Source organism: Myxocyprinus asiaticus, chromosome 34 (assembly GCF_019703515.2).
Source record: "Myxocyprinus asiaticus isolate MX2 ecotype Aquarium Trade chromosome 34, UBuf_Myxa_2, whole genome shotgun sequence".
NCBI classification, from domain to species: Eukaryota; Metazoa; Chordata; class Actinopteri; order Cypriniformes; family Catostomidae; genus Myxocyprinus; species Myxocyprinus asiaticus.
This window is the reverse complement of record NC_059377.1, coordinates 39392926-39417772: the sequence shown is the minus strand read 5'-3', so window position 1 is coordinate 39417772 and position 24847 is coordinate 39392926. Positions and strand designations below refer to the sequence as shown.

General features: G+C 36.7%; 1 protein-coding gene across 3 annotated transcripts in view; it reads left to right on the top strand.

Moving 5' to 3' along the window:
• Nucleotides 1-24847, top strand: part of LOC127425128 (trafficking protein particle complex subunit 9-like) — a 290373-nt gene that overhangs the window by 216036 nt on the left and 49490 nt on the right. The window lies entirely within an intron of this gene.

The following is a 24847-nucleotide window of genomic DNA, read 5'->3' as shown; positions in this document are numbered from 1 at the left end:
CTACAAAAACTACTACAACACTTTCCTAAACACCTGATTGTCACTATGCACAGCACAATTTTCCAGATCCATCTTTGCATGCAATGTCAAAAGGTTGATTTTGAGGCAATGTGATCAAATTTTTTATATTTTTTAAAATGTTGCAAATTTATGTAGCTAATGAAAATCCCTGAAATTAAAACATTTATTTTGAGACAAAATACTTATTTGTCATTTACATTTTTGTTCAAGGTCATTAAATCCAAAAGTTTCTTAATAACTGTCCAATAAGTGAAAGGAGGGTATTTGGGGTACCCCTCCCCTACCCAAAGTGGGCTCACATTGACCGATCCAATCACAGTGGGGATTAATTTGTTTATAGAATAACTGAGATGCTATAAAATGCCAAATCTGTTTGAAATTAACAGGGAATTGTGCACCCTTTTCTGAAGTAGTTATTTTGAGTAAGCATTAGGGATGTCATAAAATATTGATATATCCATTATTGATCGACACATTATCAAATATATTTTTGAGGCATCGATACATTCAAATTAGCCGACATTTAAATTAGAAGCCCAATTTGCATGCTTTCCAATTCACTCAGTTGGCCTCTGTTTAACAGTGTGGCGTAATAGCATTGGGAGACCATAAGAGGGTGATATAACATGTATCGCACACACACAGGATGAGCTGAAGCGGCGCATGAGATGGCGGTCAAAAGGTACGAAGGTTACTTCAAGAATGAACCAAGTGACGTTGTTTTTCCAGGTTACGGTTGGAAACTGGTAAATGAACGATTAGAAATAGCTATGTTTATCATGCAATTTCTCTGTATGTAGCCTTGAATAGGTCTTTCATTCAAGTTGTCAAACCAAAAAAATTCTTGCTTGTTACTGAAAATAAATTGTTGAGGCTGTATGAAAGATACTTATACACAATATATAATCCAGTAATGACTAGAGTAAATAATCTTTGTCCTTTGATAATTATTTGGGTCGAATTTAATGGAAAACTATGTAAGTTGCGCCCCGTGGCACTTCGGAATGTTGAGGCTGAGCGTTGGTGGTGTGTGTGTACCTTTGTAGAAAATAAATAATTGTTTTGAATTTTAGAATTTTTCCCTTTAATTAATGCTGCGGCTCACAGTTTACCAAAATTGTGTTGAGAAATATGTCTGAAGAGACAAAGACTATAGATCTGAAAATATCCCGATATATATCGATAATCATCGGGAAAATCTTCCGATTATCAATGCGTGAAAAAGGCATCGATCCTAAGCCTAGTAAGCATTATCTTAATTTGTTACTCAAAAAAGCATTTTGCTGTCTCAAAATTATTTGCATTAGTTGACAAATTTTGCACTATAACAATTGCCCCTATATCTACACAATATCACTATATCTCCCCCTAGGTGCCTTTTACTCCAAGGGTGTGGGGTAAAAGGCTTTCTCACCACCTTTAAAAAAAAAAAAAAAAAAAAAAAAGGCAAAGAATTTTAATCAAATAACCTTCCGGTATTATTAATCATCATTTATGTTTATCTTTCAACATTAAATAAATGTATCGAAAACTAAATTTTAAGCTGGGGACCTTTGATTTAGTTTACATGGAATGACCCTAAACTTAGAAAGGCTGAGCGCTCGACCATAACAACTTATTGCATTGAGCAACAGTTTAGCAATGCCCTGGCAACCACCAGTCTGTCCCTGGTTTTCAGTTGACTACACTTTTCATAGCTCGTCTCAGCTGCTGTGAGTAAATTATATTTAGTCAATCAGTGATTGAATTGAGAGTAATTGGCCTCATTAGATAATACCTGTTAGCTCAGCAGGAGCCCATCTACACACACACACACACACACACACTACGTCATGCCAGGTTGTTATAGGAACAGGTTGAGCTGTACCGTATTAAAAACGTTTCCACCAGCTCAGTATTATAGATCTAGACATCTGTGATAATTTTATGTTTATTTGTGAATTAATTATTGAAATATTAACGAAACCACTGCTGTGAGCACGTAAGTCAACTAGAATATAGCAGCTATTTAACGTTAGCATACAGACAAACCATGTGATCGCATGAGACAGCCGTTGATCACTTGGAGCGGCTGAAATATAGTCCTGCATTGGTCACATGCAATAATTAAATCCATCCCTCTGCGGCCGAGTGTCAATTATTGGCTCCATTCTCGCTCTCTCTCGTTGTAAATGGTTGGACGGCTTGATCGACCAGTCGCGCTGTTCTACGCGCTGTGCATTCCTCCCTCCATCAACAGGTCTGAAAAGAAATGGCAAGCTCTGTTTTAAAAGTAGTGAGATGTCTTGCTATATGCTGCCTAGCCTTCTAAGGCAGCATGCTAACAGATATAAGTGACCTTATAAGTGACTTATTTGGAACACTCTATGTAGGAAGCAACTCTGTGCACCATTCAAATAGTGCTGCTTATGTTGGAGACTCGATTCACATTTGATTTCAAAAGTTTGACGTTAACATGTTACTAAGCTAATGATGTTGTACTCTAATAACCATAAAAATTTCCATTGAATACGAGTATTTATGATCAACAATTCCATCATGTTAGGTGATTTTTGAGTTCATCGCAATGCATGCTTACTCTATATTGTCCTTTCTGCAAATGATTCACATCACACATCACAACAGCCTTCACATCGGGAAAGCACCTCAAAATGCTGTCTAGGTAGGTAACTGAATTGGTTTTGGAACAGAGCTGTAGTGTCCACAGAGACAGAGAGAGAAAGGACAGGTTTTGATGACTCAGACTTCAAGAGAATTGTAGTCCTGATGCTCCTAAATAAATTCTAGCTGACATTTTGATGGATTCTCTTCAGTGTCATTTGCTTTAACCTGCTTAGCCTTGAAGGCTTGCAGAGCCAGAGTTTTGGCTGTTGGCATTAAGTCTGGTCCATTTTGCAACTGATTCTCGCCAAGATCTGCCCACTTATGCAGGAAGAGAGCATCTAAAAGACGTGTTAAATGACCAACAACAGTTCATTTTGTCATCAGTTCATCACGTGGCTTTCAGGGATGAGTAAATGTGAAATTGATGATACCACACAATGAACAATGATCTCTCAAAAGCTCTTAGAAAATGTTTGAAACGTTCACAAAACGTTGTTCATTCTTAGTGGTGCTAAATGCAGAAACCTGCAATCATTCATAAGCATACATTTGTTTCCCAGCAGACATAAAGTTACATAAAGCCAGCAAATCAGATTGGAGCTTGCTGTTTTGAGAAAGCACTGGCCTTTTTTGTGTGCATTGTGGGCCTGCCGCCTAAGGCTGAGACTATCAAAGATACAGTGTCCTCTTAGGCAGTGTCTTGTTGTATTAAATTGTCTTCAAAAACATTGTATCCATAAAGACACAGAGACCATTTCCACCTCAGGAGGTCTGTTTCCTGTTTTCCCAGGAAGTGGGAAACTCATCTGACCACAGAATAACATTTTTCAATAAATCATGGATATCTCGATCCTGAGGGCTTTTTGAATATTACTGTCACGTTGTGAATTAATGGCTTCAGATTTATTGACTGTAAATGACAGGCTAATTCACTTATATTAATAGACGTCAGATGTATTTGTAGTTCGGATTCTAGCTTTTAAATCTTGTGTATTACAGAGTTTGTAGCCGCTGTTCTGTGTGTGTGTGTGTGTGTGTGTGTGTGTGTGTGAGAGAGAGAGAGAGAGAGAGAGAGAGAGAGTGTTTTTAATTGGATTCAGCAGGTGAGATAATTACTGTGTGCAGCCAAATCGATCAAACCAACACACACACACACACCCAGGGGGATCTTTGCTGCACTAAATAGCGGCTTCCTTGCTCACAAAGGTTAACCTCTTAGTCACACACTCCAAGAGCAGAACTTGTCTGACAAGAACACACACTAACAAACACACACACACACACACACACACACTCTCAAATCCCAAGCACATGCTGACCGACAAACAAATACACACAGTTTTCCCTCAAAGAACAAGAACAACAAGCTAGAAGGAGAGATAAACTACATAATCAGGGAAGATAGGTACACTACTGTGGGACAGCAAAGCTTGGAAAATTTCAGGTGTCTAAGCAGGCTACAGATTGTTTTAGTTACGTATCGTTAAAGTACACTTTTTACCAGACCAACAAGGGCAGGTGAGTTTAGAAAATGTACCGGCCATAAATAAATCTTACAGATCAGGAAACTTTGCATTATTTGTTATTTAAAATATATTTGTCTTTGTGGGAATGGATTATTTAGCTGTTTTTATCCTTGTATAAACTGATGAGCCAAAACTTTATGACCACACACAGGTGAAATGAATAACATTGATCATCTCCTAAAAAGCCCACATATCAAGATCTGGGTAGATTAGATGGTAAGCAAACAATCAGTTCTCGTAATCAACTTGTTGAATGCAGGAGAAATGGGCAGGAGTAAAGACCTGAGCGACTTTCACAAAGGCCTAATTGCTATGGCCAGATGACTGGGTCAAAGCACCTCTGAAATGGCAAGGCTTGTGGGGTGCTCCTATTCAGCAGTGGTGAGTACCTACTGACTGTGGTCTGAGGAGGGACAACACACACACTGGCGACAGGGTGTTGGGCACCCAAGGCTCATCGATGCGCGAGGGCAACAAAGGCTATCCTGTCTGGTCCAAACCGACAGAGGTCTACTGTGGCACAAGTCACAGAAAATGTAAATGATGGTTACGGGAGGAATGTGTCACCACACACAGTGCATTGTACCCTGCTGCGTATGGGGCTGCATAGCCGCAGACTGGTCAGAGTGCCCATGATGCCCCCTGTCCACTATCAAAAATGCCTACAATGGACACGCAAGCGTTGGAACTGGACCTTGGAGCAGTGGAAGAATGTCGCCTGGTCTGATGAGTCCCATTTTCTTTTACATCATGTGGACGGCCGTGTACATGTGCGTCATTTACCTGGGGAAGTGATGGCAATGGGATGTACTGTGGGAAGACGACAAGCCGGTGAAGGTAGTGTGATGCTCTGGGCAATGTTCTGCTGGTAAACCCTGGGTCCGGCCATTCATGTGGACGTCAATTTGACACGTGCCACCTACCTAAACGTCATTGCAGACCAGGTACACCCCTTCATGGCAATGGAATTCCCTGATGGCAGTGTCCTTTTTCAGCAGGATAATGCACCCTGCCACACTGCACACATTGTTTGGGAATGGTTTGAGGAACATGATGAAGAGTTCAAAGTGTTGTCCTGGCCTCCAAATTCCCCAGATCTCAGTCCGAATGAGCATCTGTGGGATGTGCTGACCAACAAGTCTGATCCATGGCGGCTGCACCTCGCAATTTACAGGACTTGAAGGATCTGCTACTAATTTCATGGTGCCAGTTACCACAGGACAACTTCTGAGGTCTTGTAGAGTCCATGCCTCGGTGGGTCGGCACTGTTTTGGCGGCACGCGGAGGTCCAACAGCATATAAGACATGTGGTCATTATGTTTTTTCTCATTGGTGTATGTGTGACAAACAGCGAGGGTCATAGTGTCACTTTTGACATCATAAACTAGATGAGCCAATTTCTCTCAATCTATGTCAGTACGTTTACACGTTTTAATCGACTAAAGTGTTTACATGACATTATAAAAAGATAGTTGATATTTATGTCTTTGATTTGAATTGTTACATCACATACACTCATCATTACATCAGTGAGATTCATATTATCATTCTTATAGTTCAGCTTTTACCAAATTTGGGTGTATCCTTTAGTTCAGGGTTTTAAACTGGGGAATCCCAGGAGTCTCAAGTGGGTTTTAGGGGGTCCCCAGTTTAAAACCCTGAACTAAACGTTTAAAAATGTTAAATCGTTTTATTCTGAAAGCATGAGATTAATAGCAATTATTTTATTATTCTATTGACAGCTATTGTTTTAAACAGTAAGAAATAAAAACAAACCTGCATAGAATTTCATATATAATGAAAAAAATATTTCTTATTTGTAAGAAATTTACTTCACTATTCTCTTTAAAGCTGCTTTAAAATAATATTTATTGTGAAAATAACTACACAAATAAATTTGAATTTATTGAAAAAAAATTATCTTCAGGTTTAAACATATTACATTAATATAATATACACACTGTCAACTTAATAAAAAGTTAATGTTTTGATGATAACATTTTAAGAATTAGTTTAGCACTGTGGCACTAATAAAAGCCAGTTATTTAATTTTGCAAACAACATGTCTTTATAATATCATGTTTACTATTTTTCTCAAACAGGGGTCCTTTCGCAAGGGGATGATCATATTCGGGGGTCCTTGGCATCAAAAAGTTTGAAAACTGCTGCTTTTGCTCATGGCACACTTCTATGTTGACATTGTATAGAAGTCACAGAAACAAATTTCACAGGTGCCTGTTGTGTTAAATAAATAACGATTCTAACCAGGCTAATATCAAGAGATACTAACAAAGGGCCTCATTCGTGAAACTTTCGTAAATTAGTACATTTTGAGTAATTTGTGCATAAGATGCCTATAGAATGCCATATAAGGAAAGCTTCAGACTCGCTAGTAAATGAGAATAGGAAGCTTTTAACATCTATGTTGTCACGTTGGGTATGGTCGAGGCTACAGGCACTGGCTCTGGGACGGTCGAGGCTACAGGCGTAGGCACTGGCTCGTTGACTGTGGCAGGCATGGGCGCTGGCTCGTTGACCGTGGCAGGCTTGGATTGAGGAGTCATGGAAGGCTTGGAAGGAGGGTCTTCCTTGTGGGTTGTTAGAGGAGAGAGGAGATGTAGGGACAGCATGGCTTGGATAAATTCTAAAAAGGGAAGATTTTCCACTTGCGGAAGGGCTGTGGGATGATGGAAGTTTAGGCCCATTCCATAAATGGCACAGAGGTACGGGTCCAAGACAGTGGAGGAAGTGACGAGTTGACAGAATGTGATGGTGTAATCCAGGAGAGGAAGGTCTTGTTGGAATAATAGCATTAAAGGACCGGTCAGCTCCATGACTTTTGTCGGTCTGGGCTTGTAGGAGAGGAGGACTAGAGGAATCGCGGAGAGTCTGGGAGGAACAGGTAAGTGAATCCTTATTCTTCAAAGTTCAAAACAATCACGATAAACATCACAACATGGGTTTTGCCCATTCATTTGTCAGTCCTTGAAGTGTTACGTTGTGTTTAAGAAGTGTTACATTTAATGGTTTGTTGTGATTTTTATCATGATTGTTTTGTTCCACTCCAGCATTTGTTCCACTCCAGCGTTTGTTCTGCTCCAGCGTTTAATATTAAAACATTGAAAAGTATCTGCTCCTGCATCCCTTCCTCTTCCTCTCCAAGTACCCAATGTTACATATGCAAAATGTTCAGTTCACGCTGGCAGGAGAATGTCCACCACCATTAATCTTCTCTGGTTCAGTTGAGTGCATCGCCAGCATCATTGGCAAAACTTCTCAGGTAAATCATGATGGTATCAGTGATATTTCCCTTGCAACAGGAAAAATCTTTAAAGAAATTGATGGAATGCCTGAGGAAGGTCTTTGACTAAAACACTGCAAGATATTACAGATTTGCAAGCTAGACGTCGCACCTGTGTACGCACCTGCTCGCGTTGTGTTTATTTATGGGTTTAACAGCATTATACCATTGACCATACGTTACAGATGCCGAGCTCATATCAATTATAAAAAATAGCCAGTCACGTTAGAGGGCATGAATTTTTTTTCAAGAAAATCAAATGCAAACTGCATCTTTCCATGAACCTTCCATCCCATGTCAAGAAATTCTGCTGGGAAAACGAAAAGCAGAGTTTACGAACGAAAAGTTTTTTCTGCTCGTGTTTCATGAATGAGGCCCAAAGTCACAGAAATCAAACACCAGATGCACAACAACATATGGCCAGTTAAACACGTGAAATCATGAACCAACCACACATTTCCCTTTTGTCTTACAGATGATTATTAAATGTTTTATGGAGCGCAAACTTTACTGTAGAAACTTTGCATATTGATCTGTGCCTGTAGGGGATGTTGTTCCATGCTTTTCTTTCATTTGTATTCCTGTTTCTCCATTAATGTGTCAACCACTACATTAAATTCTAAATATTTGATGTCTAAACAAATGTTTGAGCTCTTCATCAAATGATGATGATAATTTCACAGCTTGAAATATTAATGTTGATCACTAGCTAGCTACACATTTCATTGAAATCATCCATAAGATTTAAAGATGTTCTCAATATTGGAAATCTTTGAATAGTTTGAGGATGGGCTGTTTTTTTGTTGTTGTTTTTTTTTTTTTGGTCATTTAGAGGCCTTTGAGTTTGTAACATTGAAATCGAATAAGTGTTGAAAGGTAGTTAGCATGAAAAATGGGTGGTGATTAGCTTCCCGGATGTTGTCTCTTAACTGATCAGGTATGCTAGATCTTGATAATAATTCTTCTATTTTAACATTTTACTGTGAATTTTGAATTCCCTTGCTATTAATGTTTCTCAGGGCCTATTTACACTTGCATGCTTCATGCATTTTTATCGATCGGATTGCAATCCGATTGAATAAGCTCATTGCATTTACACCTGACCCAATCAATGTGTCTCCGCCAAACGGATATAAATCCGATCTTCAATTCCCGCACAATATGCAAATAAAAAATTGTGATTATGCTAATTCCGGGCAGCGATTTTAAAAGATGTGATTGATTTATTCTATTCCAAGTGACTTTGCCCATCAGCGCGCATGTGTCTGTATGTGGGCGCGCATTGTATTTTTCCCCTCGGGGCTTGTCGTAGAGATGCGGTCATATCAGTGTTTAGTTTCAGTTTCATCAGCGATCTGCATCAAATAAATGAGGAAAAAAGTTTTATACTGCGTGATGCGAGCCCTATGCAAATATTCAGTAACAGCTGTTATGTTTCACATTTTTCCTATGCTGACGCAGCGCTGTTTGGGCAGAGCAAAGTTCACATATGTGATTTAAACAGCCAGATGCATTAACACTTGACCAGTTTTATCTGGAATGCGTCTCAAACCACCTCCTGAAGTGGTTTGAGTGATCGGATTGCAATCCGTCTCGAATACGTTTTGGAGGGTATTTACACCTGGTCTTTTCAGGATCAGATAGTTATCCGATCACTGAAAACCCATTAAGTGGCCAAGTGTAAACAGGCTGTCAGTATCATTAGGTGTAAATTATTATCTAGAGCACTATTAAAGCAGCACATACAGTAGATGGCATTGTCACGCGATTCTTTTTTTCACGCTCATTTCACTATGATAGCTAGCATGAACTAATCAGTTTTTCATGATTACTAGATAAAGAATATACAGTATTGCAACAGACTTGTTCAGAAAGTGAATCCAAGATAACTGACTAGTCTAGAAAAATTCAATGAAAAAGTATAAACAAAACAAAGCTCTATCTTGTTAACAGCCTGATCTCATGAAAATAACGTGACTGCGGCGGCATTTTTGCAATATGATATTACGTGGCTTATAAAAGATTTTGTTGCAGTTCCAAGGTGAAATGTACACTGTGTGATGCTAAAAGAAAGTTAAATGTTCTCCCAAACAGTTTTAAAAAAATACCTCCCTACCCTAAACCTTAAACCTAAACCTAACCGATGCAATTGCTAAAGCAACCATGTCATTTTTTTCTGACACTTTCAGCTCATGTGTCGACTTGCGTGCTCTTCAGGACTCGTACCCTCATACACTTTACATTGCAAGTGCAATGCTATTAGTTGAGTTAACATGCAATTTGATTGCACTTGAACGAGCTTGAAAATGTACTTGATAATAAATGCAAATGTATCGCCATACATGCACTACAGTAAAATGAATTAATAATCTGCCGTTTTACTCTTGATTTGTGTGAAATTGTGTTAAAGTCATTGTTGTTGTTGTTATTACAAGCAGGAAACTGTGTACAATGTGAAGGAATAGTAATGTGATGCTATGAGACCAGGTTGCCTCTATTTTTATGCTAATTGGAGTATCATATTGTAAGCTTAACTAAATTTGCTATTGTCAAACAGTATTGAAATCTGTTGTAAGTGTAGTCGAGTCTCTTATGTGCTTAACATTAGGAGACTATTTATAGCGTGATATATGAGTGACCATTAAGTGAGCTCCTTTTGAGGTTCCATTTCAGTTAGGATGCTGCCTTAGGAGGCCTAGTAAGTTGCCGATGTACAAAGCAGACATGGAGGCAGCTCACCAGGTTTTGTAACAGATACGCTGTGTTAAACAGAAGGCCTGTATCATTCTGGTTCCAGAGAAATTGGCTGCAAGGTCAAAGTTCCTCCTGCCACCCTGAGTAATACTGAAATCCGCTCCATATGATTTGGCCCCTCAGGATGGTCCACTCTCTCGTTCCGTGTGTCAGGCAGTGTGAAATGGCTCTTGTTCAAACTGTAAAAGGTTTGCTGATGGCTCCACAGATGCCTGGTCTCATGTCTGGCCTGTGATTGCCCAATCATCGATCCCCTTGCGTGCGACTGGCCGTTCGGTGGTCAGAGGAAAAGGTGGCGTAGCAGAATGTTGCGTGTCCTTTTGAACACAGCCATCTGTGACTCACACGCCAACTGCATGTGTCAGAAATTAATAAATGTACTATTTAGGGATGATCTGTTCACCCTAGATTTGATTTTCAAGGGCATCTTTTTGAGGGCATATTTTATTAATTAAACATTTACAGTATGCTATCCCCTTTTGTATTTAAAAAATATATTTATTTAATGAGTACTTTTGTATTGTTTTCTGTTAAAAAATATCTAAACATCCTTAAAACAAGATATATTTACTTTAATATAAATATGTTAAAATATAAATATAATCAATATAATAATAAATCAATGCAATATTTTCTCCCTAGATTTAATATTCAAGGGAATTTTTTTACCTTTATGAGGGTTTTACAAGGGCTTATTTGTAGTTAAAAATTCATCAAGATGAAGTCATAATCTGAATAATTAGTTCTCATATTTTATGCAGTAGTAGCCTATATATCTAGGACTAGAATATAATTTGTCTTGTTTTTCAGTAAAAAATATCTAAAACAATATATTTAAAAAAAAATGCATAAGATATTAAGACTTGTTTTTTAGAGAATATACAGTATCTTAAAGTTTCTTACCCCATTGACGAATTGCTTTTTCATGTTTTAAGATAAATGACAAAAATAATTAAGATTAGGATTTTTGGTAATGTATAAATAATTACAGAAGTTATTGCTCCATGTTGACCCTGGAGTCAACATGTGCACATACTGGTGCAATCACGTGATTCAAACCTTTACATTGCACAGTAAAGGGGATTGGAGCATGATTGAAGAGAGAGAGACTGATAGTTTCTCACAGCTGGTTTTTGAATGTTCTGAATGCTCAGAGCTACAGAGAACTAGACAGGAAACTTTTAGATTTAGGGTCCAGAGAAACAAGGCAGAGTGAGTGATTTAAGGTCATTTAAAGAGTAAGAGGTATAAGAACAGATATATTCTCTCTATCCTGGTCTCAAATGTGGCTGCGCAGGCTATCCTGTGAGCATCTGCCAGAACAACACCAACTGTGTGTGCGTGCGTGCGTGCTTGTGTTCTTTTGTAGTTAGTTTTAAGGAAAACATCACTCTTACTAGTGTAGGATATTAGATGCAGAAGAGCTAACAATTGCTGCAATATGAATTTAATCTAGAAAACCCAACCTTTTAATAAATTAAATGATTCTGCTTGACTAGGTGCCAAGAAGTCTAGCTGAAGCTCACATCTGGCCAATAAAACTAACAAAAGGGACTTGTCCAGATAGCACATGACTTGAGAACTTCATGCTTCTGAGGAAATACCCCCACATTTAATGGTTATCACCTGACACTGCCATCAAGACCATCTCTGCAAAGAGACCCTAAGGGCAAAGGTTACGGGCAATAAAAGACAGAGAACACACTCCCTGGAAGCCCCGGGAAAGGCTTAAAACACACTCTGTTTTTGTCCTTCGATATAAACCAATTTGCTACACTTAAACTAGACTCATCAGATCATGGGACATCGTGATTATTATTCTGCAAACAGCAGCTAAAAAGGAATCCATGAACATTTCATACAAGGTCACTGTACTTCGCTGAGTTAACCCTCTAAAATGCACAGAATGCATTTGGACCCAAAATGTACACAATACCTAGCCTTGCTAGATAATTCTGAAAATTACTTTGACCTGTGATTACATTTTTTAACTGACAAATTAATGATTATAGCCTGATGTACCTTTTAAATTATGTGTAGTGATTTGTAATCACTTATAACTGACAAATCAATGATTATAATCTTTAATCTTGTGTTATTCATGTCATTTTTACAAAGAATGGTAACTATTCAGGATAAAACACCATATTTACTATCGTTGAAATTCTTTCTGCATTTCAGGAATGTTTATGTAAATTAATGTTTGATATATTCAGTTGTGTCCAAGATATAATGTTCATGATTAAACATGCACTATTATGAGCGGGAAGTTTGTAAGAATCCTCCACACAAAAGATTGTAAATCAACTTGCAAAAGAACAGACCAGTTGACCATGTGACTCTGAAAAGCCACTTTTGATTGGCTTGGGACACCTTTGGGGTGCGGCTAATTTCAGCTCAAATGTTTCCTACCAAGGAAGAAGTCCTTGGTAATCGTCTCCTCTCTTTTTCAGCTCTCTTGCTCTTCACTTCCTCTGCAGCTCCTCATCCTTCACGCTTTTGCCCTCGTGCCATGTAGAGTCCAAGAAACCCGGGACACAAATTCCCGAGGAAGCCTCTCACTCTCTTCTCCACGGTTCACACACCCAACGGGAGTCGCGAGTCCTCCTTGCGGAAGGCCTCGCTTCAAAGCCCACCTCATCATCCATCGAGACAATAAATATACACGAGCATAACAGAGTCCAAGACATCGACGGAACGAACTTTCTTCAAATGCCAAAGAACCAAGCAACGCAAGGAAATGCAACGACATGCAAGTACATCTCCAGACTTCTGCTCAAAGTGCTGGTGTATTAGTTAAATACTTTGGGTAATCCGATTGCAAATCGATTTAGACTCAAAGAAGGATAAATGGTTCATAAGGCATTGTCTACAGACTCCATAAAGTTCATTTTCTCTGTATTGATAATTTATTTCACATTCTGTCACTATACTCACCAACCTGTTTCATGTTGTATGTGTTAGATTAGTTTATGTTTAGAATAGCAATAAAGTTTGTTTGTATTCAAAGATAATTTGAATGTGGTATATTTTGATGAATAATCTCGTCACTTGATTTTAAAAGATCTAGCTTCAAAGCTATACCTAAAATATGTGTGATATTATTTTCAATAAGCCGTGAGAATAATATTACTCCAATAAGGGAATTAATCATAATTCCCTTATTTAAGCTAATTCCTTACAATAGAAATTGTGAGCAGATACAACGAGACGTTGTATTACAATTTTAATGGTGGAGAATTTTACTCAGACAAATAATCTAATTATTTGTCATTTATCTTTCTTATAATGGTTGTCGAACGCGACTAATTCCATTATAAATTTCATTACATAATAATGATGTAGAATAAGAACAGTTTAAGTTAATTCCTAACACACATACTGTTCCTACACTAGTGAACACACCCCTAACCCCAAGTATTAAACTTTTGGCATGTAACTCATCCTGCTACTGGTATATACATTCACTGAGCACTTTATTAGGTACACCTGTACACCTACTTATTAATGTGATTATCTAATCAGCCTATCATGTGGCAGCAGTGCAGTGCATAAAATCATACAGATACGGGTCAGGAGCTTCAGTTAATGTTCACATCAACCATCAGAATGGGGAAAAAGTCCATGATTTTGACCATGGCATGATTGTTGGTGCCAGATGGGCTGGTCTGAATATTTCTGTCTCCTGGGATTTACATGCGCAACAGTCTCTAGAGATACCTCAGAATGGTGCCAAAAACAAAAACATCCAGTGAGCGGCAGTTCTGCTGATGAAAATGCCTTGTTGATGAGAGAGGTCAACGGAGAATTGAAAAACATTGAAAAACAATGTTTATTTTTTCAAATCCGTTTGTTGGCATAGAAATTACACACTTCAGCTTTAAAAAAAAAAACCTCTTAAATCGGCCAGAACATGGTTTGCTTTAAATCTGATATCAACACATTCTTTTCTTTGAGGGTTAGCTTAAGGAGTAGGGTTACAGTATAAAAAACAGTAGTACCTCCATGTAAACAGCATTGTCCTCAATCATATTTTGAAACAAACTATATATTGTCTCTAATTTTAAGCTCTGTATGTTTTCTTCCTGGTTGTAATACTCACTTTCTCTTCAGGCAGTGAACTGTTTGCCTGATCTCTGACTTATAAAAGAAACCCTGAGCTAGTGATGTTAATATGTTGATGGAGATGATAATAGACCTGTTAATGTGAATGAAATGCTGTTTTTATCGGTTTAATAAAAAAAAAAACCTTTGTCCCAGTGGAATCCTCTTTAGATCGCAAATATTTATTAGACACAACACATTTACAAAGTATAATATTATTGCCGTGACTCACACTCACACAGACTCAGAAATGTTCACTGTACTGAAGCTTCTGTCTTTTTTTATTTAATTTTTTTATGTTATGTACTCTATGTTTGGAGAATTTAAATTGCCAGCCTTGTTACCAAGACCATTTTTTGTACCCTCTTGTGATTGGCAGTTATGTAACATGTTCACAGCCACCAGCCAATCAGAGACGAGCAGGCACAGCTCCTCAACACAAGTGGTTAATTTTGGCTGCACTGCCAACACAGCTGTGCAGACACACACATGCAAACACATTTTGAAATACACATCTATCGATCTATCTATCTGTCTGTCGGTCGGTCGGTTGGTCTGTCTGTCTGTCTGTCTACAGTTGAAGTCAGAAATGTACATACACTTAGTTTAAAGTTAATAAAACTAATTTTTTAACCACTCCACAGATTTCATATTAGCAAACTATAGTTTTGGCAAGTTGTTTAGGAATTCTACTTTGTGTATGACACGAGGAATTTTCCCAACAATTGTTTACGGACATATTGTTTCACTTTTAATTGACTATCACAATACCAGTGGGTCAGAAGTTTACATACATTAAGTTAACTGTGCCTTTAAGCAGCTTGGAAAATTCCAGAAAATGATGTCAAGCCTTTTGACAATTAGCTTCTGATAGGAGGTGTACTGAATTGGAGGCGTACCTGTGAATGTATTTTAAGGCCTATCTTCAAACTCAGTGCCTCTTTGCTTGACATCATGGAAAAATCAAAAGAAATCAGCCAAGACCTCAGAAAAAAAATTGTGGACCCCCACAAGCCTGGTTCATCCTTTGGAGCAATTTCCAAATGCCTGAAGGTACCACATTCATCTGTACAAACAATAGTATGCAAGTATAAACACCATGGGACCACGCAGCCATCATACTGCTCAGGAAGAAGACGCATTCTGTCTCCTAGAGAAAAATGTAGTTTAGTGCAAAAAGTGCAAATCAATCCCAGAACAACAGCAAAGAACCTTGTGAAGATGCTGGAGGAAATGGGTAGACAAGTATCTATATCCACAGTAAAACAAGTCCTATATCGATATAACCTGAAAGGCTGCTCAGCAAGGAAGAAGCCACTGCTCCAAAACTACCATAAAAAGCCAGACTACAGTTTGCAAGTGCACAGGGGGACAAAGATCTTACTTTTTGGAGAAATGTCCTCTGGTCTAATGAAACAAAAATTGAACTGTGTGGCCATAATGACCATCGTTATGTTTGGAGGATAAAGGGTGAGGCTTGCAAGCCGAAGAACACCATCCCAGTTGTAAAGCATTGGGGTGGCAACATCATGTTGTGGGGGTGCTTTGCTGCAGGAGGGACTGGTGCAATTCACAAAATAGATGGCATCATGAGGAAGGAAAATTATGTGGAAATATTGAAGCAACATCTCAAGACATCAGCCAGGAAGTTAAAGCTCGGTCGCAAATGGGTCTTCCAAATGGACAGTGACCCCAAGCATACCTCCAAAGTTGTGGCAAAATGGCTTAAGGTCAACAAAATCAAGGTATTGGAGTGTCCATCACAAAGCCCTGACCTCAATCCGATAGAAAATTTGTGGACAGAACTGAAAAAGCATGTGCAAGCAAGGAAGCCTACAAACCTGTCTCAGTTGCACCAGTTCTGTCTGGAGGACTGGGCCAAAATTCTAGCAACTTATTGTGAGAAGCTTGTGGAAGGGTACCCAAAACATTTGACCCAAGTTAAACAATTTAAAGGCAATGCTACCAAATACTAACATAGTGTAAATAAACTTCTGACCCATTTGGAATGTGATGAAAGAAATAAAAGCTGAAATAAATAATTCTCTCTACTATTATTCTGACATTTCACATTCTTAAAATAAAGTAGTGATCCTAACTGACCTAAGACAGGGAATGTTTTCTATGATTAAATGTCAGGAATTGTGAAAAACTGAGTTTAAATGTATTTGTCTAAGGTGTATGTAAACTTCTGACTTCACCTGTATCTGTAGTTCTGTCTGTCTGTCTATCTAGCTACCTGTCTGTCTGTCTGTCATTCTGTCTGCCTGTCTGTCTATCGATCTATATCTATCTATCTATCTATCTATCTATCTATCTATCTATCTATCTATCTATCTATATATATATATCATTCTGTCTGTCTGTCTGTCTGTTCTATCTATCTATCTATCTATCTATCTATCTATCTATCTATCTATCTATCTATCTATCTATCTATCTATCTATCTATCTATCTATCTATCTATCTATCTATCTATCTATCTATCTATCTATCTATCTATCCTTCTGTCTGTCTATTAATATGTATGTATGTCTGTCTTTATGTATGTATGTCTAACTGTTGTTCTGTTTGTCTATCTCCCCCCGCCCACCGCCCCACCTTGGTTAATGAATCTCTTAGAAATCTGCTTCAAAGATTCATACAGGTGTGCACATAATGAACGCTACACTTCCATACTAAAATAAATCTAACATGATGAATGAATTATGATTTTAATGAGAAATGGAACTTATTTAGCTGTCATTACGTATGAAGTACTCTTGGAAAACAAGTCCCCTCTTTCTCACTGTGTTAACCCAAAGATCTGTGAGTTTGATCAAGCACAGGTGTGAATAGTCTACATGAGGTCTAAATGAGGACATACCATAGACGTCTATTGTTTTTATATACAGCTTATTACAATTACTAGAGACTAACCCTAATCCTACACCTAAAAGAAGCCTTTTGCATGTTAATAACATTACAAACATTGTTTTCCCATTTGTGGAATATGATGTTCCCAGATTTAGGTCCGTTTTGGGTACATTATCCCCAAATTATAGCTTTTTTATCTACTCTGTATACTATGTGAGATTAATATTGTTTTACAAAGGTGCCCAGATGGTATACCATTTCATGTGAATTTTTGAAATGTGCGTCTTTGCATGCTTTTTGGGCTAATAATGCCTACAATGCACAATGGTAATAGAATTTGTAGTGGTTCTCTTTTAACTTTACGAGATATCAGAATGCTAAATATGGCGGCTAAAGGAACAGCAGTCCTGCCTTTCAGTTAAAAGAGCCAGTCACCTTCCTTTGATAGAGAATCGCCTGTCAGTTTTCATTGAAAAAAAAAAATCTTTTTTGAAACTTGAAACTTGTTTTCGAGTGATCTGAGCTAAAGAAGCATAATTTACGATATCATTGTTTTTATTACCGAAAATAGCATCCCACGCACGTTACAAACATGGCCTCTGAGTGACCTGAGTTCCCTAAAGGGACTAGGTGCTAAAAGGTTAGCATGGAAGTTCTTAATGCAGACTGTTCACTCCTTTGTAAAGAATTATTATCCCTCTGTATATCTTTCTCTCTCTCTTTCTCTCAGCTGTTAGCGCTGTATTCTAAGTCCTGCTACCTGTAATTAATGCAGTTGTTTAGGTCCGTAGACTCAAATGTGTGAGTGTGTTTTTCATCTTAGAAGTGTACTATATGCCGTAGCAGGTTGTAAATAGCATCTAAGGCATATGCAACCATATTTTGAATAGTACTTCAAATAAAGACTGTCATGTTTATAAAGGGACATTTGACATCTATGCCAACAAGGCTAAACAGAAACAAGTGTAGGTGACTTTGCATAGTCGGCAATCTATTTGGAAAATGGAGGCATTAGGCGGTTTTAGTTTGTTTAGATTATATATATATATATATATATATATATATATATATATATATATATATATAATATATAAATATATAAGGCTGTTGATTTAACACATTAATTCAGTGCAATTAAAATTAACGCAATTAATCATGCCCCGGACCGTAATAAGAAATGTTCACCTCCGTGTTTTTTATCCGTTTTTGCCAGCAGGGGGCAGTTAGCGCAACTCCAGCAGTACAGGCAATGCACAACTGTACAGACAACAAACCACACTTGACACAAACCACAGCAGACAGTACAAGATGAGGACACATTCAAACAGCTGGACGGAGCACAACACCGAATGCATTTTTCAACATTTCAAAATATGTTTAACTTGACACATTGTCCTTAAAACACCTGTTTATGACGCGATGCAACTACAGTAAGATGCTTCAAAAGCCTCTGTATGATGCTTGTGTACATAGGCGTGTCCTTAGAAAAGCCCTTATAATAAATCTACCTTGGACAGATTGATAAATTAAATTGCATATAAATTGATGTGGACTGTAGGCCAGTGATAGGCTTATGTTTAATGATATGGAAATAAACAATAAAATTGACTTCTAAAGCCACTTTTTTTTTATTTTTTATTATCAATGCTTTACGCATCTGCCAAAATAATGTAATGTATTTTTATTATCTGAATTATTATAGTTTTTATGTATTATTCTTATATATGTAAATATTTAATCAAATATTGCATTATATTTAATTTAATTTTTAATGCATTTTTAATTTATTTTTACAGCCCTAATACATGTATGTGATTATATACACAGGGTCCGAAATTAACACCCGGCAAGCACCAAATGCGGGTACATTTTCTGTTTGCCTGGTGAATTATGCGGTGTCACACGCCACTCTGGCAGTCTCTTTATTCTTTCTATCAGTTTGTGTCAGGTTGTAAAATAATGTAAAATGTTCCAGTTTGGGGGGTCTGTAGATCTTCAGTCAGTAAGGTTGCAGGTGTTTGCATGAAACGGCTCTCATTAGTTAGACAAAAATGATCCAATACCATCTGACGTACGAATGTCATTCTGTTAACATTCAGCACACCAATTAAATCTCCTGGTGTGATTATTAAACCACAAAGACTGAGATTTAATGATATATATATATATATATATATATATATATACTTTGCATGTGCTGTGTGCTCTTCAAATGTGAGTGCTTGTTAATGTGTGGAGCCGGTGTTGTGCTGACGCCTGCTGCTCTTTCGAGCTCCTTGGCTCACTCGTGCGCTCTGTTTGTAGCAGATTACTGCGAGCAGAGCGCTAATTCAGTTTATACAGACTACATATTTATTGAATTAAATAGCAGCTGTTTGCAGTTTAATAATCACTTTGAGTCACGTAGTGACTGGCTTTTCTGGATGTGAAAACTTTCGTTAAAAACAACAGAAACGGAAAGGGCTTCAAAATAAAAGCTCAATTTAATTGGAAAAAAGTATGACAGAAATATACCACTACTGTATATTTAAGTGATATTCATTGCAGTACTACTACTACTACTACTATTACTACTACTACTAATAATAAATCAATAGTAATTGTATAATATTCAAGCAATATCTCACATCTGTTATGCCCTGTTATACAACCCCAATGTTGTATTTTGGATTGTTCTGTGAGGTTCTGTATATAAGCACATAATTTGATAAAAAAGAATACAATATTATGATGAAAATTAATTGTTCTATTTTCCTTTGATTAAAGTTTTAATTAATTCATTTATTTAGACACCATTTTGATGATAAAATTTAAATAAACTGATTTGGATTTCAGAAAAAATAAAACAAAAAAACAGGTATTAGTCTCGGCGAGTTTTAGTGAAGAAAAGAAAGACTTATGAATCAGTTGGAGCTGACAGAAGTAATTGACTTACTCCAGATAAACTCAAGAACTGATACTGTGTTATGTGTACTTATGAGACTCATGAAAGTTACTTACTGTTTGTTCATATGACAACATGTAGTTTAAAATAAAAATTCAGTTTTGTTGTAATAAGTGAATAATCTGAAAAAGAATTCTAAATGGACTGTTTGGCAATTAAATATTTCATAAATAATAAAACAATACAATTCTTTAAAAAAGTAGTTCACTTTTAAACATACAGTATTGTTTTTCTATCATGTCTGTAAAATCCTGTAAAATATATACAGTATATACAATGCATATGCAGCCTTAATGCACTAGTAAAAATGCTTCTATTTTCCACTTTTTTTTAATATAATTTAATAATAATTAATTCCAATTCATTATTTTTTTTTTTTTTTTTATATATCAATTAAACAACTTTGAACAGCTTTTGGAGTTGATGGCAGCTTGAATGCATGCTGTCCCTAAAGCAAAAAGGGAACATACTTTACAAATGTAAACATCATGTTAATTTCTCAACCTGATAATATAATTTGAAATAAAAAATTTGCATTGAATTAAATGTTCAAATTAGAAGCATTTTCGCTAGTAGACTCCACTGTACGCAATTTGATCGTACGTAAAAAATAAAAATAAATGATCTTTGAGGAAAATGTACGAATTTACAGTATCAAAAAAAGAAGAGCACGTTTACAGAAAAGTAATACTTTCTGTCTCTCACTGCGGGAACAATATCGTGACATCTCAAAATGGTTAGAATACATGTTGCCGTGGTGACTGATTCGTTTAGCCATTGACCTACGTCTGTCTGAGTGAGAGATAACATTGAGGCGCAGAGTGCACATGAAGCAGTTGACATCTGTCTGCCTGATAGCACTCGACATCATCTTGACATCAAACAGCTTGCACTCTGGTGTGTGTGTGTGTGTGTGTCTGTTTCTTTGTGGTAAAAAAAAAAAGAGGACACGACTTTTGCTTCAGGCGTGAGTTGTAAATAAAACAGATAAAGGATGCATTCAGAATACTCTGTTGTAAACACAACGATCAAATCGTATTGCTTTGCATTTAGTCGCCTTTGTGTTGTACACTGAGGTATATTAAGGGAATAGTTCACACAACTTTGATGTCTTTGGTTTCTAACAAAATTAGAAATCTGCTTAAAAGAATCTTTACGCAGCTCTTTGCATACAACAAAATTTCATAGTGACCAGATCTGTCAAACTCCAAAAAAGCACCACAAAATTAATTCATATGACTTGTTCGTTATATTTCAAGTCTTCTGAAATCACACCTTAGCTTTTGGTGAAGAACAGATCTTAATTGACCTTTGCGTCCAGATTTTAAAAATGTTGAGTCATTGACTGCACTTCATTTTTGGAGCTTGTCAGACGTGGTCACTATAAACTCTTTCACTGTATGGAAAGAGCAGCGTGAAGATGAAAATAACAATATACAGGTTTAAAACAAGGATATGTAAATAATGACATTTTGAGTGGACTATTCCTTTATAAATTGAGTGGTGTAGAGTGGTGTCTCATCTAATCTATAATTTTTCAAAAGTAAGATCTGAATTGCATTTGTGTAAGCACTTTAAATTATGTTAGTGAGTCATAAAGTCAAGAATCAGTTGACAAGATTGAAGGATTTGAATTGATAGCTCTTCAGCTGTGGCTCAGGAAATTAACCTGAAAGTGTCCAAACGTGTTGCAACCCGTAGCTGGATTTTTGCCGTAGCAAAATTTGATCCACTTTGTGCTAGTTAAAAGTTGGGTTGTTTTTTTCTTTTGCCATTTGAAGAACTTAAGATGTTAAGATGGCATATCAAGTCAAAAACAGTTAAAAATGTGTCGAAGAGTCCGTCATACTTCTCTTTCCAACAATTGATTTGGCGATGTTTTTGTTCTATTGTTATTTTCCCAAGATAGATGATTCGTATAGCCTGCAGAAAGAGAAGAGAGATGAGCTAGCATTTATTTTTGGTCTGCTCACCCCTGATGTTTCTACAGGTCTCTGAAACCAACTACAGAGTGAAAATTCAAAGACTTGTCTTGATCAGCCTAAATGAAAGTAGCCAATTAGATTTACAGGTGAACCGTTCCTTTAAAGGACTGTCTGTAAACCCCAATCAGATCTTATTATCATGTCCCACAGTTTCGTGAGGTCAATCAGTTCTGTAATGTCACACAACTTTTCCTCTAATGTCTAATTGTGTAATCACGATAATGATGATTGCATCCACTGCCTGCAGTTATTGCAGTTTTTATTCCAGCATAATATTTCGGCAGGAATGCGCCAATCTAACAGAGTTTCAATTGTTGGTTCTCTCTCTCTGTCTTTCTCTCACTTCATTAGCATGCTCATTTTTTTCAGGTGTATAGCTGTAATCTGATTTGCAGTGTTGAGGAACTAATTTGAAACAGTACTGTAAGGGACTGTTCACACCGAACACATTTTTGCATCTGTCTGCGCTGTTTTTCAGTTTTATTTTCTATGTAAAACTGTGTTAAATGGACGTGATTGACCATTGCGTCTTGCTGGCCAAATTTTTTATAGGGCTGGGCGATAGGACGATTTAATCGGATACTGATGATATCTGACAAATATCCCAATGCTGATTGCAACACTCAGTGACAAACGATGATCAGCAATATCGGGAAATTATAAAACCATGGAGCTGGGAAGTCACCAAATATATTAAAAAGTAGCCCACGGTATGAAATTAGCACCCTCCAAATGCACGTGGCGGGTAATTTTGCTCATCTACCCTCCACTGTGGCGTGATGTCTCGGAATGACACATGACAAGAAATGCTGTTAGACACAAAGACACGCACTTGAAGAAACACCCTTTATTATATTTTGAAGAACAGATGAAAGAAAAGCCATTGACGTGCATCTCTGATGCGCTGTTTGTTCAGAGTCATGCAGCGGGAGCGTGTCTCATGGAACACGTGCATTTAAAGAGTTCTCACACTTTCTTTTCTGTTTCAGTCATCTGAAAACTGTTTGCAAGAATAGAGTCATCTATGAGTATGCTGCAAATGACCAAAGACCATCTCAGGAGGTGCTCTAAGTTTAGTTCGCTTTATTTCCACGGTGCAGTTTGCGCTTAACATGCTTTTTGAATGCAACTCTGCAGGTTCAATTTATAGCCTATACATGTGTGTACAACCTAAACAAGTTCACCTTGAACCTAAAATGTATTTAAATATCTATAATTATTATCATTATTATTATGTTTACATTTATAATTGTCTTTAGATCTTGATTTGTATTAGTAATTTTCCACCTGTTGTCGTAGACGGAAAGGTTTGCATGTCGGCAAATAGAGGGGTGGTCATATACAATTTTTTTGACCACTTTGTTATTTTAATTGCTTTTTTGTTTCATTTGATGTGCAATTTAGAAATATATTTCAATAAATGAAAGTCATTTTTAAAGCAAAATCAATAAAGCAAAAATATTCACAGATTCCTCGGACGGGGATGTAAGATGTAATTGGATATCGCAATTTCTTTTTAAATAAAAATATTGTGTACATATTTCTTGCATATTTCTTGCATATAGCCCAGCCTTTTTTGACATGCATCAAGTTAAAAATAACTTTTAAAATCTCATCTCGAGACACCTGGATCTGTTCTATTAGTTTAGCACAATAAGGTTCAGTCTGAACAGCCCCTAACTTGTCAAGCTATAAGCTACTCATAATGTAAAGTAGTTAAAGAAATAGTTCACCCAAAATGGACGGTCCAAAATGCATATTTAGGGTGCATCAAAATAATCCACACGACTCCAGACCAAGTTTTGAAAGGGTGTTTGTTTTCTCACCTAGATTGTGTGACATTCAGAATTAAATTGAGAATGTCTTTTAAATTTCAATTAAATTCGTTACTTAGAATTTAGGTAGAAAACAGGAGCAGAACTGTAATTCAAATGTGTTTTTATGGAAGTAGAATTACAATGGAATAAAATTCAAGGTAATTCATAAAAATGCATATAAATTGAGTTTTTAATAATACATTATGCTTTTCATTAGAAATTACCCATAAACATGTACAGTAATCATTCAAGAAATGCATGGCCAATTCAATTCAAATTCCAACTCATAAATTGAAAAAGAGCCCATTCTTAGTTTCTGAATTTTGCCCATGCATTGTTTGAGCATCTGTTGATATACCAAAAGGTAAAATAGCTGATGGCCCTTTTTTTTATTTTATCACATTTTCTCGCTCTCCATCGTTCTCTCTTTTGAGCAGTGGTGGGGGAAGATATTGATTTTTCTTTTTCTTTCAGGCTAATATGCTTTGCTGTTCGGATGAAGGACCTGAATGCAGATATAGTTTCACTTCTTAACTGTATTTGAATTGATTGAATTCAATGACACAATGAGCTGAACCAGGGAACTGATCTCAGGGTGACACTCCATTTGCCAAAAAATAAAATATAAAAATAATTGCATTTGCGTAATAAATTGCATTAATTTAAATGTAAAAAATGGATGGATGGATGAATAGATGGAAATAAAGATAAATGAGAAACAAGTGACTAAAACATTGTAAAATATATTTTAAAAAAATCTTTAAAACAGGGTATATTTACTTGAGAAGTAAGAAGCAAAACGGCATAAGATATATATATATATATATATATATATATATATATATATATATATATATATATATATATATATATATGTTTGTTTTGTTTTTTTAGAAATATAACACAATTTAGTGATGTTTATGATTAAATCTAG